Source organism: Oncorhynchus nerka, linkage group LG2, assembly GCF_034236695.1.
Source record: "Oncorhynchus nerka isolate Pitt River linkage group LG2, Oner_Uvic_2.0, whole genome shotgun sequence".
NCBI lineage: Eukaryota > Metazoa > Chordata > Actinopteri > Salmoniformes > Salmonidae > Oncorhynchus > Oncorhynchus nerka.
The window spans coordinates 6790819-6810252 of record NC_088397.1 but is presented as its reverse complement, the minus strand read 5'-3'; the positions used below and the strand labels follow the sequence as shown (position 1 = coordinate 6810252).

The 19434-nt window shown below is 44.5% G+C and overlaps 1 pseudogene; it reads left to right on the top strand.

Annotated features, from left to right (window-relative positions):
• On the top strand, positions 1 to 11409 carry LOC135573388 (lysosome-associated membrane glycoprotein 1-like; annotated as a pseudogene).
• The last annotated feature ends 8025 nt before the right edge of the window (positions 11410 to 19434 follow it).

Sequence of the window (19434 nt, the reverse complement as noted above, 5' to 3'; positions counted from 1 at the left end):
TGGTTCTAAAGCTTGGTTCACGTGACTGGACGTTCCCTCCTGGTATTAAGGACATGAAAGGGAGCGATACTGTCCGACTTCTGCAACCTGCTCCGAAAACAGGACCAAGAATATGAAAAAATATTAAATAACCGCCATATAAAAGGGGACAGAATAACAGGAAAAGGAAGGTCGATCTTTACTTTTCGGGGTTGTTGTTGCACTGCCTGGACAGCTGCTTTGGACAAGCGGTGTGTGCTATCCTTTAAACTGAACTCTGGACTTGAAACATGACTCGAACATGTCCATTCCTTGTCGGGATCGCCTGCTTTGCGATTCTTGGTAAGTGTTTATTATAGTGGTGGTCGGTCGAGGACGGTTACTGAGACGGAGGGGGAAATTAAACGACGTCATAATCTCCGCTAGTATTATATTATCGTGTAGTATGGTGATTTGTTAATTCGGCATAAGGAAGTTAGACATAAATAATTCTATAGGGGCCTATGACATAAAGCATATTATTTTATGTTTTTGGATATACGTTTTATTTATGGACGTTTCGGTGTAATGTTATTTTTTTCTCTCTGTCGTATTTGTACACATGTTGATTTCGTCATGATGTCCAGGACATGTTGTGTGACAAGTGAATCAAATGGGAACAGACAAACGGGCAGTTTGTTTTCCTAAAATCAACAGCGCGTCTGTCTCTCTGTCAACCCATTGTTCCGGGAACGCTTCACGTGACCGTAGAGGTGCTTTGTGTGTTGAAACACTGGAGCCTCTATGACCGACCATTAGCTGGCTGCTCATACTGAGAGACACAAACACACAGATGTGTTGTCACAGCACTGTCAAGTCAACCGACTATAAGCTATAGGCCTAATGTAGTTATGGTCTAGATTTTTTTCTACTGTTTTGTGGAAGGTTTGTGTGCTGTGCTGCTATTCACGGGCCAGGTCACAGGTCACAGGTTCATTGACATTTGAAACATTGTCCCTTGCCTTTATTTTGTATTTAATAGTGATAAGATCCAGGCCTACATAAGAACTGTAATCGGGTTGATAATGTGTTGTAGTCAACCTGTGATTACAGTGTTGAGTCACACGTCTTCTCTCTACTGCCGTGGAAACAGTATTCTAGTGTTATAGTGTGGTTGCTCTTTGTTTCAGTGATGTCTGTTTTGCTATCTCTGTGTGTGTGTGTGTGTGTGTGTGTGTGTGTGTGTGTGTGTTAGGGAGGACATGAGGCAGGCAGGGTCATGTTTAACTACTGGAGTAAAACTCCCTGAGTCATCATCACACTGGTGCATGAGGCACAGCAGGGCCTGTTGCTCTCTGCTCTCAACCAGGCCAGATAGTTAATGGACATTAATAACCCACTCAATTCTGTTTTCCTGGGACCCAAGCTTAGGAAAATATGCAACTATACATAAATATCGGTATATTTCATTGCCATTATACCTCAAATAAATGCAATATAGACAAACACCATTAAAATGCACATCTGTCTAGGTTGGAACTGTTGCTGTTAAAATTCAATAAATAATTTTCATTCTGAACTGGAACAAACTGATCGATCACATCACACAGATGCAGAACAGACAGGCTTTTTGATAGTGCAACCCTAAGTAACAGTACAGATGAAGACGAAAAAGGATCAGGCCTACGGTACATCTTACTGTACAAAGGATCATGCCTACGGTACATCTTACTGTACAAATGATCAGGCCTACGGTACATCTTACTGTACAAAGGATCAGGCATACGGTACATCTTACTGTACAAATGATCAGGCCTACGGTACATCTTACTGTAGAAATGATCAGGCCTACGGTACATCTTACTGTAGAAATGATCAGGCCTACGGTACATCTTACTGTAGAAATGATCAGGCCTACGGTACATCTTACTGTAGAAATGATCAGGCCTACGGTACATCTTACTGAAGAAATGATCAGGCCTACGGTACATCTTACTGTAAAAAGGATCAGGCCTACGGTACATCTTACTGTAAAAAGGATCAGGCCTACGGTACATCTTACTGTAGAAATGATCAGGCCTACGGTACATCTTACTGTACAAAGGATCAGGCCTACGGTACATCTTACTGTACAAAGGATCAGGCCTACGGTACATCTTACTGTACAAAGGATCAGGCCTACGGTACATCTTACTGTACAAAGGATCAGGCCTACGGTACATCTTACTGTACAAAGGATCAGGCCTACGGTACATCTTACTGTACAAAGGATCAGGCCTATGGTACATCTTACTGTACAAAGGATCAGGCCTACGGTACATCTTACTGTATAAAGGATCAGGCCTACGGTACATCTTACTGAAGAAATGATTGTTGAAAGAAAGTCTAGGTTGGAACTGTTGCTGTTAAAATTCAAGTCATGTTTTATTCTGAACTGGAATAAACTGATTGATCACATCACACATATATATATATATAGACCAGAAAACACACACGCAGTCCTTTTCTAGTCTATATCTGTGTGATGTGATCAATCAGTTTATTCCAGTTCAGAATATAACATATGTATTGTATTTTAACAGCAACATGTCTATTCTGGGCTCTGTTTTTAGACAGTGTAACACTGAGGTCATTCTCAGCCTTGAAACTTTATCTGTACTTGTTTTTTAAGTACGCCAGAGTTGAGAACCCTGACTCACATAGGTATGTGGTGCCAAACAGGACCAGAACATCTACTGCTTTCTCAGTCAGGCAGGAGACCGCTTCCTGCTGTAGATGAGCAACCCAGAACTGTGTGTGGGTTTGCCTCAAACAACGTCTTGCTTCAATCCGTTTATTCCAGTAAAGAATAAAAATGATGACTTGTCTTCATCTTTATTGTTACTTAGGGTTGCACTATCAGTAGCTAGCTAACTTGCTTTGACGATGGTTAGCTATTAGCTGTGTACAAGGCCAGGGGATTGTTTGAAAGAGAAACTCACATCTACTACTATGAGTTAGTTAGTACTCTCTTATTGCTGTTATAAAATGACAACAATGCCTTGCTAGCTGACTTACTTTTCCACTGACGAAGCGATGTTTCCTGAAGCATTCAGCCCTGCTCTGAAAGACCTCCCTGGGTTTACTATCATGCTGTGGATGTTTGCTCAGGACATGTCGTTTAATTCATTTGTTCCTTATGCGAGACTCATTACTAAGCACTTCCACACACAAAATACATTGTGGGCGCTCCTCGTTATAAGTTTGTATGAAAGAGCGAGAAACTCATCGCTGTATATGTGTTTCATGACAATTGAGCTCAGTCAGAATTTATGGCTAGCTTGACGACATTTGATGACAGCTGGCGAGTGAGAATACCAAGTCATTGGCTGACTGCGCATCATCTGCTGCTGAACTACAGCGCTGCATCGCGTTGGTCGCGGAGGGATCTTCAATTAAAACTGCAGAAAAAAGATCCGGTAAATCGCGAAGCACACAGGCTTCTCCCTCTCACTCGCGCAGCTGCCAAACTGAGCAGAGACCACTGCATAAGCAGAAAGCGCACTGAACAGAGAGAGGCAGATGCACTTGGCCAAATCAATTCCAGTAATTAATGAAACCAGAGCCAGCATCAGGCCTCGTCAGGCTCCCTGCTCTCGAAGCTGATGATCTCATCTTAGATAGACAGGGTACGTCTTAAGTGGCACCCTATTCCTAATGTAGTGCACTACCTTTAACCAGGGCCAAAGGGGATAGTGCACTACCTTTAACCAGGGCCTATAGGGGATAGTGCACTACCTTTAACCAGGACCTATAGGGGATAGTGCACTACCTTTAACTAGGGCCTATAGGGGATAGTGCACTACCTTTAACCAGGGCCTAAAGGGCTGCTCAAAAATAGTCCTGGTCAAAAGTAGTGCACTATATAGGGAATAGGGTGTCATTTAGAATGTACTCTTAGTTCATCTGACATTCATTCTGTCTGAACTCAAGTTCTGATTTGGATGAATTGATCCTCTGAGGAGAGAAAGGAAGCCCATCTAGACTATTGAGACACGCCCTCTGGTCAGGCACTCCTTAGCCACACACTAATAACCTGACCTTTAACAGCATGTCGGTAGACACATATTTAACCCCCGACCTCTGTGTCCGTTGTGGTAGCCAGCAGGTGTAAATGACTCTGAATAGTGCACTATATAGGGTGTGCCATTTGGAACACAGAGCAGGTATTAATAGTCTGTAGTAGGCTGTGTGCCAGACTAGAGGGTTGGTAATACAGGGGGTTTGGTAATGGTACATGTGAAGGAGGAGGAAGGGACCTGCCACTTTTACATCTGCACTGTTGTTACATCATCACAGGAAACATTCTAGAACTCCTCTCATGCTTGGAACTGAACTGCTAGAACTTATTCTGGTCGTATGGACAGATGATGATGCTTCTCAGCTGTGGACGTGAGGGTTCTGGATCATGTTGTAGACGTGAGGGTTCTGGATCATGTTGTAGACGTGAGGGTTCTGGATCATGTTGTAGACGTGAGGGTTCTGGATCATGTTGTGGATGTGAGGGTTCTGGATCATGTTGAGGACGTGAGGGTTCTGGATCATGTTGAAGACGTGAGGGTTCTGGATGATCATGTTGAAGACGTGAGGGTTCTGGATGATCATGTTGAAGACGTGAGAGTTCTGGATGATCATGTTGAAGACGTGAGGGTTCTGGATGATCATGTTGAAGACGTGAGGGTTCTGGATGATCATGTTGAAGACGTGAGGGTTCTGGATGATCATGTTGAAGACGTGAGGGTTCTGGATGATCATGTTGAAGACGTGAGGGTTCTGGATGATCATGTTGAAGACGTGAGGGTTCTGGATGATCATGTTGAAGACGTGAGGGTTCTGGATGATCATGTTGAAGACGTGAAGGTTCTGGATGATCATGTTGAAGACGTGAGGGTTCTGGATGATCATGTTGAAGACGTGTGTTCAGGCTGTGAAATCACTTATCTGTCTATCTAGATTGATATGTAATGTAATGTAAATGATATGTGACCTGAGTCCCTGTCTCATCTCATAAATATATATACATATACACTAAACATAAATGACCATAAGTAGCATAATGTGAACTACAACACGTGGTCCTTGGGTCAATACATACCTGAATGGGCCCTAGCAAACCGTATGCTAAAGTCTACTAGTTAACATTAGCAAACAACATGGGTTCTACAATCTATTAACGGTATGTCCTTAATATAGCACAGGACACAGATCACACTCGCTTAGTCAGGAAGGCATACTGGAGAGTTCTCTGATGACTACCAAACAATGTCTGGTGTAGTGTGTGTATGGTGGCCATCTTTAATATGGTCAGCTGGTGACCATCTGATGTGTCAGTTGAGCGGTCAGGTGACTTGTCAGGTGACTTGGTGGCCATTTTGGAGAAACGCTTTGCCACTGTTGATAGTGAGTTTGATAGTGAACTGGGCCTTATTAAACATGGAATAATCCACAACTCCAACCTCATGAGATAGAAAAAAACGTTTTATTTTCCTCAAAAACAACTTTAATGTTAAAGGAGGGTTTTGATTTGACGGCATGCACATGTGCAGTTTGGCACGAGACGACCGTTACCGTTACAACAGATAACGTGTTTCTGCGCATGAGCTTGATAGCACTTAGAAGCGTGATCATGGGTTTCTATTGGAGAAGCAGTTTCTGCCTATCGTCATTCTGTACTGTCTTTGATAATACGACTCAGGTTGGTGCTCAAGTGATGATGGTGATGATGATGATGTCTCTCCCCAGGTTGTGTGACTGTAGTCCAGTCAGTCAGGGTTATAGTGATGATGATGATGTCTCTCCCAGGTTGTGTGACTGTAGTCCAGTCAGTCAGGGTTATAGTGATGATGATGATGATGTCTCTCCCAGGTTGTGTGACTGTAGTCCAGTCAGTCAGGGTTATAGTGATGATGATGATGATGATGTCTCTCCCAGGTTGTGTGACTGTAGTCCAGTCAGTCAGGGTTATAGTGATGATGATGATGATGATGATCTCTCCCAGGTTGTGTGACTGTAGTCCAGTCAGTCAGGATGTTATATGAGTGATGATGATGATGATGATGTCTCTCCTGTAGTCCAGTCAGGTTGTGTGACTGTAGTCCAGTCAGTCAGGGTTATAGTGATGATGATGATGATGATGTCTCTCCCAGGTTGTGTGACTGTAGTCCAGTCTCAGGTCACTCTGAAGGTGACAGAGGGAAACTCCACCTGTATAAAAGCCGAACTCTCCGCCTCTTTCTCCATCACCTATGACACAGCCAACGGCACGGTAAACTACATCCCCCACAATCCTCTCCGGCTTAGAGAAACACAGATTGTACTTTTGATAATGTCCTGAACATAAGTCTCTCTTCCCAAGACCATTGTGTGTGTGAGTTTGGGCCAACGATACTATCCTGAACATGTTTTAAATGTACAAACTTTTTCTTCACTCCAGCGTACGGTGATGGTGCCCCTCCCAGGTTCGGCGGTGGTGGGTGTGGCCAGCTCGTGTGGGGGTGACGGCCGCTCCCCCTCGCTCGTGGCGTTGTTCGGGGATGGCCACGCCCTGGGCCTCAGCTTCTCATCCAATGTCAGTCTGTACAGCGTCGCTAACCTTACCCTGCAGTCACGTTCACACCTCAGTGATGTCTCTACCTTCCCAGAGGCCAACAGCACTGGTGAGAAAGAGACACACACACACACACACACACATACATACTAACACACGGAGTCACGCTTCACACACACACACACACACACACACATATACACACACACACGGAGTATACTAACACACGGAGTCACGCTTCACACACACACACACATACTAACACAGGGAGTCACGCTTCACACATACATACATATACATACATACTGCCTGCCTCACGTCCTCCCTAACACACACATACTAACACACACTAACACACGGAGTCACACTTCACACACACACACACATGCACACACACACACACACATACTAACACACGGAGTCACGCTTCACACACACATACACACACACATACTAACACACGGAGTCACGCTTCACACACACACACACACACACACACACTAACACACGGAGTCATGCTTCACACACACACACACACACACATACATACTAACACTGGAGAGTCATGCTTCACACACACACACTAACACACGGAGTCATGCTTCACACACACACACACACACACACATATACTAACACATGGAGTCACGCTTCACACACACACACACACACACACACATACTAACACACAGAGTCACGCTTCACACACACACACACACATACTAACACACACACACACACACACACACATACTAACACATGGAGTCACGCTACACTACACACACACACACACATACTAACACACACACACACACACACACACACACACTAACACACACACACACACACACTAACACACGGAGTCATGCTTCACACACACACACACACACACACATACTAACACACAGAGTCACGCTTCACACACACACACACATATACTAACACACACACACACACACACACACACACACACATACTAACACATGGAGTCACGCATTCACACACACACACACACACATATACTAACACATGGAGTCACGCACACACACACACACACACACACACACACACACTAACACACGGAGTCATGCTTCACACACACACACACACACATACTAACACACAGAGTCACGCTTCACACACACACACACACACACATACTAACACACACACACACACATACTAACACACACACACACACATACTAACACACACACACACACATACTAACATACACACACACACACACACACATACTAACACATGGAGTCAGGCTTCACACACAGAATGGATTATTATTTGATTTCTGACCAATGTGTCTTGTCTGTTTCTCGACAGATGTGGTAACTGTGGAGACGACCTCTGTAGGGATGGTTGCTAGGGTCAACACCACCTACAGATGTATCAGCGCCTCACCTGTCATTGTGGGAGGAGCCACATATGGAACACACGGACACACACACTAACACACACACACACTAACACATGTCACCTTCTCAAACATGGAGTCGCTCACGATGGAGGCCTACATGACGGGAGACGATCTGAGCCCCAACGGTACAGCCACCAACACCTGGGCTGAGACCCCAATCTCACCCTTGCTCTAGATAGTGCACTACTTTGGACCGGGGCTAATTTGGGACGCACACTTATTGTCCACCACTGACCATCAACCATTAACAACTGTTTACTGACCATCAACCATTAACAACTGTTTACTGACCATCAACCATTAACAACTGTTTATTGACCATCAACTCTTTACTGACCATCAACCATTAACAACTGTTTACTGACCATCAACCATTAACAACTGTTTACTGACCATCAACCATTAACAACTGTTTACTGACCATCAACTGTTTACTGACCATCAACTGTTTACTGACCATCAACCATTAACAACTGTTTACTGACCATCAACCATTAACAACTGTTTACTGACCATCAACCATTAACAACTGTTTACTGACCATCAACCATTAACAACTGTTTACTGACCATCAACCATTAACAACTGTTTACTGACCATCAACCATTAACAACTGTTTACTGACCATCAACCATTAACACCTGTTTACTGACCATCAACACTTTGGTTATTCCTTTACATGTTTGACTTTGACCACTTAACTTATTGTGTTTAAATGAACAGTATGAGGGTATTGACCCGTGTTGTGTGATAGCTGGTCTGAACAGTATGAGGTGATAGCTGGTCTGAACAGTATGAGGGTATTGACCCGTGTTGTGTGATAGCTGGTCTGAACAGTATGAGGGTATTGACTGGTCTGAACAGTGTTGTGTGATAGCTGGTCTGAACAGTATGAGGGTATTGACCCGTGTTGTGTGATAGCTGGTCTGAACAGTATGAGGGTATTGACCCGTGTGTTGTGTGATAGCTGGTCTGAACAGTCTGAGGGTATTGACCCGTGTTGTGTGTGGTGTGTGATAGCTGGTCTGAACAGTATGAGGGTATTGACCCGTGTTGTGTGATAGCTGGTCTGAACAGTATGAGGGTATTGACCCGTGTTGTATGTTGTGTGATAGCTGGTCTGAACAGTATGAGGGTATTGACCCGTGTTGTGTTGTGTGATAGCTGGTCTGAACAGTATGAGGGTATTGACCCGTGTTGTGTGATAGCTGGTCTGAACAGTATGAGGGTATTGACCCGTGTTGTGTGATAGCTGGTCTGAACAGTATGAGGGTATTGACCCGTGTTGTGTTGTGTGATAGCTGGTCTGAACAGTAGGGTGAGGGTATTGACTGAACAGTATGAGGGTGTTGTGTGTGTGTGTGATAGCTGGTCTGAACAGTATGAGGGTATTGACCCGTGTTGTGTTGTGTGATAGCTGGTCTGAACAGTATGAGGGTATTGACCCGTGTTGTGTTGTGTGATAGCTGGTCTGAACAGTCTGAGGGTATTGACCCGTGTTGTGTGTGATAGCTGGTCTGAACAGTATGAGGGTATTGACCCGTGTTGTGTGATAGCTGGTCTGAACAGTATGAGGGTATTGACCCGTGTTGTGTTGTGTGAGGGTAGCTGGTCTGAACAGTATGAGGGAGGGTATTGACCTGAACAGTATGAGGGTATGTGTTGTGTGATAGCTGGTCTGAACAGTATGAGGGTATTGACTGAACAGTATGAGGGTATTGACCCGTGTTGTGTGATAGCTGGTCTGAACAGTATGAGGGTATTGACCCGTGTTGTGTGATAGCTGGTCTGAACAGTATGAGGGTAAACAGTGAGGGTATTGACCCGTGTTGTGTGATAGCTGGTCTGAACAGTATGAGGGTATTGACCCGTGTTGTGTGATAGCTGGTCTGAACAGTCTGATAGGGTATTGACCCGTGTTGTGTGATAGCTGGTCTGAACAGTATGAGGGTTTTGACCTGAACGTGTTGTGTGATAGCTGGTCTGAACAGTATGAGGGTATTGACCCGTGTTGTGTGATAGCTGGTCTGAACAGTATGAGGGTATTGACCCGTGTTGTGTGATAGCTGGTCTGAACAGTCTGAGGGTATTGACCCGTGTTGTGTGATAGCTGGTCTGAATAGTATGAGGGTATTGACCCGGGTTGTGTTGTGTGATAGCTGGTCTGAACAGTATGAGGGTATTGACCCGGGTTGTGTGATAGCTGGTCTGAACAGTATGAGGGTATTGACCCGTGTTGTGTGATAGCTGGTCTGAACAGTATGAGGGTATTGACCCGTGTTGTGTTGTGTGATAGCTGGTCTGAACAGTATGAGGGTATTGACCCGTGTTGTGTGAAAGCTGGTCTGAACCGTCTGTTCTGTTCTTCCCAGAGAGTGTGTGTACTGCTGACCAGAGCTTCACCACAGCCCCGCCTCCACCCTCCACCACCACAGCAGCCCCCCCCCACCACAGCAACCCCCCCCCCCACCCCCTGGAACCCCTAACCAGGGCAGCTACTCTGTCTCCAATAGCAACGGGACCGTCTGTCTGCTGGCCCGCATGGCACTGCAGCTCAACATCTCCCACTTCTCTGCCTCACAGAATAAGGTAACACACACACACACATGTACACACACACTCATGCACACACACACACTCATGCACACACACACTCATGCACACACACACTCATGCACACACACACACTCATGCACACACACACTCATACACACACACATTCATACACACACACACTCATGCACACAAACACACACACTCACCCTCATGTACACGCACACTCACACACACACACTCATGTACACTCACACACACACTGTCCCAGTAACACACAATAACCTATCCCTCTCCTGCTCATTGACAGACTATCCAGGAAGTAGTAAACCTGCTGCCCAATCAGACAAGCAGCTCAGGATCATGTGACCCCACCAGCGCCACCCTGGTGCTGACACAGGGCAGTGCCACCAACCTCAGCTTCCTGTTTACTCTGGTGACATCATCACTCTACCGTTTACCTGTCTGTCAGTCTTTTACACTTTTGTCTGTCTGCCTCCCTGCCTCCCTGGTTATCAGTCTGTCTGTCTCCCTGTCTGTCTCCCTGTCTGTCTGTCTCCCTGTCTGTCTGTCTCCCTGTCTGTCGGTCTCTTTACCTATCTGTCTGACTGGTTATCAGTCTGTCTGTCTCCCTGTCTGTTTACCTGTCTGTCTGCCTCCCTGCCTGTCTGGTTATCAGTCTGTCTCTTTACCTGTCTGCCTGACTGGTTATCAGTCTGTCTCTTTACCTGTCTGCCTGACTGGTTATCAGTCTGTCTGTCTGTCAATTCTCTCTCCTCTCCTCTGTGGCTGATGTTGTTTCTTGTCTTTCCAGAACACCACGCCTAACAGGTACCACCTGACTGGTCTGTCTGTGGTAGCAGCTTTGGTCTGATATGACAGGTTAGTGTTTCCTCTGTTATCAATAGTGTCCATATCCAGACCAAACAGTACCAGTATGTACACTGATGATCGGTCTCTTCAGGACCAGAGATGATATATACTTCACCTTCCACTGAGATTATACCAGAGGATACTACCACTCACCTTTACTACTTTACCACTCACCTTTACTACTCTCACTTTCCACCACTATCCCTCTCACCACTCACCTTTACCCACTCACCTTACCACTCTCTCTCTACACTTTCACCTGTCTACCACTCACCTTTACCACCACTCACACTTGACCACCACCACCTTCCACCACTCACCTTTACCACCACTCCCCACCTTTACTCCACTCACCCCTCTCTCTCTTCCTCTGTCTCCTCTCTCTGTCCCTCCATCTCCACTCTCTCTCTCTCTGTCTATCCTCTCTACCACTCCCCTCTCTCTCTCTCCTCTGTCTGTCTCCATCTCTGTCCTCTCTCTGTCTGTCACTCTGATCTCTCCATCTCCCTCTCTCTGTCTTTCCTCTCTCCTCTCTCTCTGTCTACACTCTCTGTCCCTCCCTCTCTGTCCCTCTCCTCTCCCTCTCTCTGTCCCTCTCTGTCCCTCTCTCTCTCCTCTCTCTCTATCTTTCTCTGTCTATCCATCTCTCTCTCTCTGTCCCTCTCTCTGTCCCATCTCTCCTCTCTCTCTGTCTATCCTCTCCTCTCTCTCTCTGTCCCTCTATCCATCTGTCTCTCTCTCTCTGTCCCTTTCTCTCTATCCATCTCTCTCTCTGTCTCTCTCTCTGTCTCTCTCCATCTGTCCTCTCTCTCACTCTCATGTCTATCCATCTCCCTCTCTGTCTACTCTTTCATATGATCTATCCATCTCTGTCCCTCTCTCTCTCTGTCTCTCTATCCATCTCTCCCTCTCTCTGTCTATCCATCTCCCCTCTCTCTCTCTCTTTCATATGTTCTATCCATGTCCCTCTCTCTGTCCTCTCTCTGTCCCCATCTCTCTCTCTCTCTCTCTTTCTCTCTGTTGAATAATTACTGTTCCATAACAATGTTTCCATCTCTGTTCACCTCTACCTCTCTACACTTCCTCTCTCTCTCTCCTCCCTCCAGCCCCTCTTCAACACCAGTAACAGTAGTCTGGACTATCCATCTCGCTCTCCCTGGGCGTAGCTATCCATCTGTAGTTCAGAACAGACTCTCTCTGTAGACCAGAACTTTTCCCTCAACACCTTCCACCTGCAGGTCCAGCCCTTCGGCATCACCAGAGGACAGTTTGCACAAGGTACCGGATATCCATCTACATCTAGATCGTTCTCTCTCTCTACACTGTCATATAATCCATCTCCCTCTCTCTATCTATCATCTCTCCTCTCTCTTTCATATGATCTATCCATCTCCCTCTCTCTCTCTACACTTTCATATGATCTATCCATCTCTCCTCTCTCTCTCTACACTTTCATATGTTCTATCCATCTCCCTCTCTCTCTCTCAGTTCACCATTTCATATGATCTATACATCTCCATCTCTCTCTTCTCTCACTTTCATATGATCTATCCATCTCCCCTCTCCTCTCTCTCTACACTTTCATATGATCTATCCATCTCTCCTCTCTACACTTCATATAATCTATCCTCATTCTCCATTTCTGATTCTATCCATCTCTCTCTCTCTCTACCTTTCATATGTTCTATCCATCTCTCCTCTCTCTCTCTACCATCTTTCATATGATCTATCCATCTCCTCTCTCTCTACCTCCATTCTCACCCTATGATCTATCCATCTCTCCTCTCTCTACCCTTTCATATGATCTATCCATCTCTCCTCTCTCTCTACCCTTTCATATGATCTATCCATCTCTCCTCCATCTCTCTCTACCTTTCATATGATCTATCCATCTCTCCTCTCTCTCTACCCTTTCATATGATCTATCCATCTCTCCTCTCTCTCTACCCTTTCATATGATCTATCCATCTCTCTCTCTCTCTCTACCCTTTCATATGATCTATCCATCTCTCTCTCTCTCTCTCTACCCTTTCATATGATCTATCCATCTCTCCTCTCTCTCTACCCTTTCATATGATCTATCCATCTCTCCTCTCTCTCTATGTTCTACCCTTTCATATGATCTATCCATCTCTCCTCTCTCTCTACCTATCCATCATTTCATGATCTATCCATCTCTCTCCTCTCTCTACCCTTTCATATGATCTATCCATCTCTCCTCTCTCTCTACCCTTTCATATGTTCTATCCATCTCCTCTCTCTCTACCCTTTCATATGATCTATCCATCTCTCCTCTCTCTCTACTCACTTTCATATGATCTATCCATCTCCTCTCTCTCTCTACACTTTCATATGATCTATCCATCTCCCTCTCTCTCTACCCTTTCATATGATCTATCCATCTCCATCTCTCTCTACACTTTCATATGTTCTATCCATCTCCTCTCTCTCTACCCTTTCATATGATCTATCCATCTCTCCTCTCTCTCTACCCTTTTCATGTTCTATCCATATCCATCTCCTCTCTCTCTACACTTTCATATGATCTATCCATCTCTCCTCTCTCTCTACCCTTTCATATGATCTATCCATCTCCTCTCTCTCTACCCTTTCATATGATCTATCCATCTCCTCTCTCTCTCTACCCTTTCATATGATCTATCCATCTCTCCTCTCTCTCTACACTTTCATATGATCTATCCATCTCTCCTCTCACTCTCTACCCTTTCATATGATCTATCCATCTCTCCTCTCTCTCTACCCATTTCATATGATCTATCCATCTCTCCTCTCTCTCTACCCTTTCATATGATCTATCCATCTCTCCTCTCTCTCTACCCTTTCATATGATCTATCCATCTCCTCCCTCTCTCTACACTTTCATATGATCTATCCATCTCTCCTCTCTCTACACTTTCATATGATCTATCCATCTCTCCTCTCTCTCTACCCTTTCATATGATCTATCCATCTCTCCTCTCTCTACCCTTTCATATGATCTATCCATCTCTCCTCTCTCTCTACTACCTTTCATATGATCTATCCATCTCTCTCTCTCTCTCTACCCTTTCATATGATCTATCCATCTCTCCCTCTCTACACTTTCATATGATCTATCCATCTCTCCTCTCTCTCTACACTTTCATATGATCTATCCATCTCTCCTCTCTCTACTATCCTTTCATATGATCTATCCATCTCTCCTCTCTCTACACTTTCACTATCCATTTCATATAGATCTATCCATCTCTCCACTCTCTCTCTCTACCCTTTCATATGATCTATCCATCTCTCCTCTCTCTCTACTATCTTTCATATGATCTATCCATCTCTCCTCTCTCTCTATCCATCTTTCACACTTTCATATGATCTATCCATCTCCTCTCTCTACACTTTCATATGATCTATCCATCTCTCCTCTCTCTCTACACTTTCATATGATCTATCCATCTCTCCTCTCTCTCTACCCTTTCATATGATCTATCCATCTCCTCTCTCTCTCTACACTTTCATATGATCTATCCATCTCTCCTCTCTCTCTACACTTTCATATGATCTATCCATCTCTCCTCTCTCTTTCATATGTTCTATCCATCTCTCCTCTCTCTCTACCCTTTCATATGATCTATCCATCTCTCCTCTCTCTCTACTATCCATTTCATTTCATGATCTATCCATCTCTCTCTCTCTCTACACTCTTTCATATGATCTATCCATCTCTCCTCTCTCTCTCTCTCTACCCTTTCATATGATCTATCCATCTCTCTCTCTCTTTCATATGTTCTATCCATCTTTCATATGATCTATCCATCTCTCCTCTCTCTCTACCCTTTCATATGATCTATCCATCTCTCCTCTCTCTCTCTACCCTTTCATATGATCTATCCATCTCCCTCTCTACTTTCACTATCCATTCCCTCATATGATCTATCCATCTCTCCTCTCTCTACACTTTCATATGATCTATCCATCTCTCTCTCTCTCTCTACCCTTTCATATGTTCTATCCATCTCTCTCTCTCTATCCATCCATCTCTCTCTCTCTCTACCCTTTCATATGATCTATCCATCTCTCCTCCTCTCCCTCTCTACCCTTTCATATGATCTATCCATCTCTCCTCTCTACTTTCATCTATCCATCTTTCATTTCATATGATCTATCCATCTCTCCTCTCTCTCTCCATCTACACTTTCATATGATCTATCCATCTCTCCTCTCTCTCATCTATCCATCTTTCATATGATCTATCCATCTCCCTCTCTCTCTCATATGTTCTATCTTTCATATGATCTATCCATCTCTCCTCTCTCTCTACCCTTTCATATGATCTATCCATCTCTCCTCTCTCTTTCTACTCCATCTTCATATGATCTATCCATCTCTCCTCTCTCTCTACCATCTCTCCTCTCTACACTTTCATATGTTCTATCCATCTCTCCATCCATCTCTCCTCTCTCTACACTTTTCATATGATCTATCCATCTCTCCTCTCTCTCTCTCTACACTTTCATATGTTCTATCCATCTCTCCTCTCTCTACACTTTCATATGATTCTATCCATCTCTCCTCTCTCTCTCTACACTTTCATATGATCTATCCATCTCTCCTCTCTCTCTACACTTTCATATGATCTATCCATCTCTCCTCTCTCTCTCTACACTTTCATATGTTCTATCCATCTCTCCTCTCTCTCTCTACACTTTCATATGTTCTATCTATCCATCTCTCTCCTCTCTCTCTACACTTTCATATGATCTATCCATCTCCATCTCCTCTCTCTCTACACTTTCATATGATCTATCCATCTCTCATCTCTCTCTCTACACTTTCATATGATCTATCCATCTCTCCTCTCTCTTTCATATGTTCTATCCATCTCTCATTTCATGTTCTATCCATCTCTCCTCTCTCTACACTTTCATATGATCTATCCATCTCTCCTCTCTCTACACCTTTCATATGATCTATCCATCTCTCCTCTCTCTTTCATATGTTCTATCCATCTCTCCTCTCTCTCTACACCATTTCATATGATCTATCCATCTCTCCTCTCTCTCTACCATCTTTCATATGTTCTATCCATCTCTCCTCTCTCTCTACACTTTCCATCTCCTCTCCTTTCATATGATCTATCCATCTCTCCTCTCTCTACACTTTCAGTTCTAATCTCCCCTCTCTCTACACTTAGTCAATGTGTCCTTGATTAGAAGTTCTGTAGTTTATTTAATAATGTCTGGTGTACAGAGAATCAGGCTAGTTTCTAGTGCACTACAACACACTATCATTCATGTACAACGACGCTTCAAGTCGACTTCCCAACGCCATCACTGATGTCATCAGAGGAGAAAAGTGCAAGTCATAGAATCCAAATCTTGTTCTTAAATAAATGTTTATTCTAGTTAAGATGAGCTTCAGTCAGCAACATGAAATCATGAGTTACATGAGTCCCCTACATCTCTGTTTTTCTTTCTTTCTTTCCACATCTCCTCATCCTCCCTCCACATCCCTCCTCATCCTCTCCCTCCACATCCCTCCTCTCCCTCCACATCCCTCCTCCCTCCCCTCCTCCACATCGCTCCTCCCCTCCACATCCCTCCTTTCCTCCACATCCCCCTCCCTCCCTCTAGCGGAGGAGTGTCTCCTGGATCAGGACAGCATGTTGATTCCCATCGTCGTGGGAGCTGCTCTGGCCGGCCTGGTTCTCATCGCTCTCATCGCTTACCTCATCGGCAGGAAGAGGAGCCATGCTGATACCAGACCATCTGAGAACACTGACACACAACCTTATGTGTATCAAACAGCACCCTATTCCCTATATAGTGCACTACTTTTGACCAGAGGTCTATGTGGATTCTGGTCAAACTTAGTGCACAATATAGGGAGTCTTTTCAGGCAGACTGCAGAGAGCCGGACGCTCAACCAACCACTGCTACTAATGACTGACTGGATTGTTATTCCATGTACCATCCAGGCCCTCTCTGCAGTGTGTGTGTCTGTCTGTCTCTGTGTGTGTGTGTGTGTCTGTGTGTTGTTATTCACAGCAACTCATCCTCTGCTACCTACTAACAGACTAGTGCCTGGTCAAACCTACCTTCCCCCTCGTCTCTCTGTCTCTAGCCCGTCTCTACTGCAGCTGGCTCAGTATACCCTTTTAGTTCTGATATCATTTCATGTTTGACTTGGGTGGATTCTCGCTTTAAACAGAATTTAAAGATTTTTCTTTTTCTTCAATTGCAGTTTTTTGTGTAAATTAAATGAATCTGATATTAAATTATATAGTATTCAACTCTTATGGAAGAGTGGGTCTTTCCTAGAAGCACGTTTTGTGATGGACTCAACAAGCTTCCCTTCCTTCCTCATCTCCTTTCCTTCAGGACCGCCATCTTTTCTATGACATCACCTAAGGGAGGTCTGAAGACTCCTGTGAGGGAACACAAAGGGAAACTTGAATGTCTAACACCTCCTCCTCTCTGGTCAGAAATACTGAGCGGATTATGTTGTAGGTCACAGGAGCATTTGAAAGGCCTTGTGGGGGGGGGATTGTGTGTTTTGTGGTTTTACTGCGTTTCATAACAAAAGGTTGTGGACGCTGTCGGACTGAGGAACAGAACAAGGTTAAGGTTGTTTCATGATGGATGTGTTGAACTGGTGTGTAATATCGTTTAGCTCCTCCCCTGACCTGGTTAGCTCGTTTAGCCTCCCCTTGACCTGGTGTGTAATATCGTTTAGCTCCTCCCCTTGACCTGGTGTAATATCGTAAAGCTCCTCCCCTTGACCTGGTGTGTAGCGTAAAGCCTCCCCTTGACCTGGTGTGTAATATCGTAAAGCTCCTCCCCTTGACCTGGTGTGTAATATCGTAAAGCTCCTCTCCTCCCATGAGATTGTGTTCATCCATTGTAGCGAGTTGATCTTTTTTATTTTTGTAGAGAATGTTTTGATCATTTTTCTATTATGCGTCTTGCTAAGTTCAATAAAAGACATCTGAAACACCTTTTCTTCTGCTTCCTGAGTCGAGAATAGATGGGGTTTGTAGTTCCCAGCACTAGAGATTTACAGGGACTACAAAAGTAGCAGAAAGAACAGACTGGGGGGGGAGAGAAGAGTCAGTAGTTAATTTAATAATGTCTGGTGTACAGAGAATCAGGCTAGTTTCTAGTGCACTACAACAGACACTATCCTTCATGTACAACGACGCTTCAAGTCGACTTCCCAACGTCATCAGTGATGTCATCACTCAGAGGAGAAAAGTGCAAAGTCATAGAATCCAAATCTTGTTCTTAAATAAATGTTTATTCCAGTTAAGATTAGCTTCAGTCAGCAACATTAATCTCACATGAGTTACATCTCAATTGGCACCCTATTCCCTATATAGTGCACTATTTTAGACCAGGGCCCTATTCCCTATATATAGTGCACTACTTTTGTAGGGAATAGGGTGCCATTTGGGGGACACAATGGAATCCTCAGTTAGCAGGGTGTGAGTTAACATTACACTCCTAACTACATTCAGGTCTACATGAACTATCTAGCTACATGTGTACATTCAGGTCTACATGAACTATCTAGCTACATGTGTACATTCAGGTCTACATTAACTATCTAGCTGCATGTGTACATTCAGGTCTACATTAACTATCTAGCTACATGTGTACATTCAGGTCTACATGAACCAATAGGTCCAGGGCTGGTTTCCCCCAATGCAGATGAACACCAACGCTGGACTAAAACTCATGTTGAATTCCTGCATCTCTACAGTGCAGCCGCCGTTTGATGAATGACACCCAGCGACGTCACTCATTAAGACGACATCAGTCTGGTATCGTCCTCTGCTGTCCGCGCGTCATTAAGACGACATCAGTCTGGTAACGTCCTCTGCTGTCCGCGCGTCATTAAGACGACATCAGTCTGGTAACGTCCTCTGCTGTCCGCGCGTCATTAAGACGACATCAGTCTGGTAACGTCCACTGCTGTCCGCGCGTCATTAAGACGACATCAGACGACATCTCTGGTAACGTCCACTGCTCTCCGCGTC